This window comes from Miscanthus floridulus, chromosome 16 (assembly GCF_019320115.1).
Source record: "Miscanthus floridulus cultivar M001 chromosome 16, ASM1932011v1, whole genome shotgun sequence".
NCBI classification, from domain to species: domain Eukaryota; kingdom Viridiplantae; phylum Streptophyta; class Magnoliopsida; order Poales; family Poaceae; genus Miscanthus; species Miscanthus floridulus.
This window is the reverse complement of record NC_089595.1, coordinates 57,409,626-57,414,263: the sequence shown is the minus strand read 5'-3', so window position 1 is coordinate 57,414,263 and position 4,638 is coordinate 57,409,626. Positions and strand designations below refer to the sequence as shown.

The 4,638-nt window shown below is 51.0% G+C and overlaps 1 pseudogene; it reads left to right on the top strand.

The window, feature by feature from the left end:
- The first annotated feature begins 347 nt into the window (after nucleotides 1–347).
- LOC136514326 (transcription factor MYB77-like) lies at nucleotides 348–1,761 on the top strand (annotated as a pseudogene).
- The last annotated feature ends 2,877 nt before the right edge of the window (nucleotides 1,762–4,638 follow it).

Here is a 4,638-nt window from a genome sequence, read left to right as displayed (position 1 = left end):
CCCGGCCGGCGCACAGGCGCCCCCAAACACCGCGTGAGGGAAGGGAAGGTCATGCGCGCGCTCCCGCTGTCCCGGGACGGAGCCCAGCCGGCGGTTCGCGGCTCAGGTTGCCCCATTTTCTCCACATCCCGATGCGGCGATGCCCCAGCAAAAACCCACCGAAAACTGCCGAAAACCCACCGCAAACGGCCGCGCGCCCGAAACCGTCCGCCCGTCCGTCCGTCCACCTAACCCTTCCTTCCCATCTCATCACACCACACGAACGACCCAACTCCAGAGCCTCCAACCACAACGCCCACGTCCGTCCTTATATACGCGCACGCAGCCCCGGCCGCCGGCGAGGGAGAGACAGGCAGGTGCTTGATCGAAATGGTGGTGCCGAGCGGTGGCGCGGGAGGAAGGGTGGAAGGCGGCGGCGGCGGCGGTGTATCGGCGGCGGGGTCGGGTTCCGGCGGGAGGGTGAAGGGGTCGTGGACGCCGGAGGAGGACGACCTGCTGCTGCGCGCCGTGACGCGGCACGGGCCGAGGAACTGGACCGTCATCAGCGCCGAGATCCCCGGGCGGTCCGGCAAGTCGTGCCGCCTGCGGTGGTGCAACCAGCTCAGCCCCGGCGTGGAGCGCCGCGCCTTCACGCACGAGGAGGACGCCGTGATCGTCGCGGCGCACGCGCAGTACGGCAACAAGTGGGCCACCATCGCGCGGATGCTCCACGGCCGCACCGACAACTCCGTCAAGAACCACTGGAACTCCACGCTGCGCCGGCAGCGCAGGGCGGCGGCCGCCAACGCCAACGCCAACGCCAGCGCCGTCGGGTGCGTCCTCCAGCTGCGGCCGCTCGCCGCTGCGGCGGTCACTGGCGGCCCCCGTCCCGCTCCGCCATCTGCTGGATCTCAAGGAGTCGGCGGCGGCGGGGGCATCCGTGCCGTTCCATCGCTTTGACCCCAAGGAGGTGGACGAGGACGAGGACATGGACGACGAGGACGGCAGCAGCGAGGACTCGGTGCTGATGCCGCCGCCCAAGAAGCGGCCTTGCGCCGGCCACCAGCATCCATCTTCTCTGGACGTGAAGCCCGAACACGCGAAGCCGCCCCCGCCCGCGCCCGCGCCGGCCGAGCCGCTCACGTCGCTCACCCTCAGCCTGCCGGGCGGCGGCGGCAACGGCGTCGGGGTCCACGACGAGACCCCCGCACCGCAGAGCGCGGCGGCCAGCATGGAGGAGGGTGCCGTGAACTTGAGGGCGAAGCTGGAGCAGGACCCGTGGTTCGTACCCGTGATGCGGCAGATGATCTGCGAGGAGGTCCAGCGGCAGATGCAGGGGATGGACGTGTCCTGCAGCTCGCTGGTCGCGGTGCCGGCGGGCAGGAGGAGCAGCGCCGGCGGGGCTGACGGCGGAGGCGGCGCGAACGGCCAGGCCTGATCCATCGACCCGTGACCGTGATGGAATGGCTGGCGGGCGGCGATCGACTGACCGAGCTTCACCATCATCTAACTTCTTTTTTTGTTGGTTCGTTTCGTTAATCCCATGAACATTAACGTGTCCATCACATCATCCATTGGTAGGGACGATCTAGCTTGTTTATCAGTTTACTTTCTACTCTAGCTAGTAGCAGTAATCTTAGAAGTTGCAGACTGTAATCATCCGATAGATTAAAAAGCTTCTGTTTTCTTGGGAATGAATTACAGTTCGTGTTCGTTGGTCCGGTTCGATGCTTCCATGCATGCATAGATGGATCGGGAACGATATGATCGAGCAGTGATGGCGCCATGGCGGCCGCCGTTGAGGTGTTTGTTCAGTTGGGCGGTTCAGTTCAGGTGTGGTTGGGTCGTCGATGAATCAATGTGTTGTGCGTGCGTTGGTTTGGGCCGGGGCGAGACCCAGGCCGCTAGTGGGGTTGGGTGGCCGCGCGGCCGCGCGTGGCGTTACCCAAGTGCTCAACCGAACGAAACCGCTCGTATGCGCTACTCCGTCTCCACTTCCTTTCCTAGTATCTAGGACTAGCAGTTTTCAGTTTCTTCAGTTCTTCCCGATGGAGTTACAGCTCCACTACTGGTCTACTGCTACTTCGGTTACAACTTCTGCTAAAAAACCCACCATACTCGCATCAGGGATTGTAACAACACGATGGACTTTTGCGCTTACAAAATATAAATACACTTAAGCTAAGCTTATGATAAGAGTGTACTGGAACTTTCTCAAAAGAGCCATGCAAAAGTTTGGGCTTTGAGCACAACTGGATAAAATGGGTAATGGCACGTGTCTCCTTAATTGGTTTTACTTGATTGAAAAAATGTATTGAAAGCTTCAGTTCTTCTCGAGCTTTACCTCAAGGGGACGCTCTATCTCCTTATCTTTTCTTGATTGTGGTCGAGGGCCTCTCTCGATCGCCTATCCAATGCGGTAAATCGAGTGAAATCCAATTCTTGAAAATATGTCAAAGAGCTCCAGGAATATCCCATCTGATGTGATTGCCTGCTACTTCCCAAAGCCAATGTGCATCAAGCCATTAAAATTGGGGAGATGATAGCCTTCTTTGAGATAAGTACACGGCAGCATGTTAGTCCTAGCAAATGCTCCCTCCTCTTTGGACCTCAGGCCTTTGATGGAAACCATGATGCTATAAATTCTGTCCCCCAAGTTGAGAGTGAGGTTTGTGAGGAAAATTATTTGGGCCTTTCATTCCCTGACGGAGGATGAAATCAGAATGGTTCCGGCCCATGAAAGAAAGGTTAGTTAAAAGAATGACAATGTGGCCAGACAAAAAAATGTCTATGGGAGGCAAGAAAGTTTTAATCAAGTCAGTGGCTCAAGATATCCCAACATATGGAATGGGTGTTTTCATTTAACTGCTTCAAATCGTGAGGAATATATGAAACTCGTGCAAGACTTCTGGTGGGGGCGTCGCTTGGTTAAAAAGTTTCATGTCCTCTCCAGGAAATTTTTAACTAAACCATGTTCCCTAACAGTCTTTGTTCCCAGGTGCTTAAAGCTGAGTATTTACCCTAACGGTGAACTTTTTGACACAGTTTTCGCCTCCGAGATTTCACTGGCTTGGAGGGGAGTTCAGCATGGCCGCCAGCTGTTAAATAGGGCACTAATATGGAGGATTCAATCTGGAAGCAAAATCCATGGAGAGACAATTCGATACCAAGGAGAAGTACAATGAAGATCGCTTGTAAGAAAAAGATGCAGACTGCGTTGGGTTTCCTAGCTTTTTAGACAACAATTCAAAGAATGGGATTTCGATGTTCTAAAAATGTACTTTCATGACCATGGCATTGAGGAAGTTATGAAAATCAGAATTCCACAGCAACAAGTTGAGGATGTACTAGCATGGCATGACGAGGATTCAGGGATTTTCATGGTAATCAAAAGACAAAAGTGCTTACCACCTAGCTCTGCATGGCCTCTGCAGGAAACATGAACCTGTTCCTCGCCTGATGGAAGACTCGAGCTGTGTTGAGTCACATTTGGTCTGCTCCTGTACCTGAGAAAATTCGGATTTTTGCATGGAGGCTAGCAAGCAATGGTCTAGCGATGATGGAAAAAGCTAGGAGAAGAGACATGGAGACATCTAGGGCCTGTATGGAAGAGATAGGGCTAATTACTAGTTCGATAAAAAATTAGTTCTAATTAGCTAATGTTGGCTAACTAGTTGACTAACAACTACTTGAAAGGCTTTGCTGTGGTACCTCTAAGTAACTATGGACCGTTGATCTTGATGTCTTTTACCAAATATTACTTCATATATGAGGTAATAATAAAATTAGATATTTAATTGTTTTTAATTTTGGAAGAAAATAAAGTGTTGAAATATGTTGTCTATTTATTTTTGGAAAGTTCGGTAGATCTAATCGTTTTTTGAATATGATGGAGATTTCTTTTAACGTGACAAAGGTGTGTATGCCTGCCTGGTACACCTTATATTGGTAGCGGTTTTTAGAACGTGATATTTTTTTTTGAGAATTTTAGAACATGATATATACAGGTGCAAATTTGTGATCTTTGGTGTAAGTTTGTCAAAAAAAATACTGAAACATACAAGGTGCGTGACAGCTTCATTACGTGTAACTGCATAAACGTACTAGTTTTTTTTTTGTTACAATGTATGATTAATATGACCGTGCACCCAACCATGATGACGTAGTTGCATCTCTTGTACGTTCGTACAAGGCCAACCATATAATAAACATAACATGTGCACAATATCTTAGCAAAAATTCAAATGAAGATCGCCTCTCAGTTATTGCCATGCCAGGATTTCTTTTCCTTTTGTTGATACGAACTTGTGGCGTTAGATAAGGAAAGGAAATAACTGTTGGTGCTGTGAGAGGCGAGGCTAGCCGGGATTGTCGGTATTATTTGGTTTTTTTCATTAATTTTAATTATATAAATTTATTATGCATTCTAAAAAATATATTATTTATTAAAAATCAAGGGCCAAGATTTGTTCAAAATATTACTTCCTGGGAAGTAAAGGTTCACTACTACAGAATAGACTTGTTGTCCCGAGCGGTAACGGCCTTTAGTCCCGGTTACCGCGCCGGGACAACGATCTCCGGGTCATCGAGCCGGGACTAAAGAGGGACCTTTAGTCCCGGTTGGTGTCCCGGTTGCCCTCCAACCGAGCAAACCTGGCG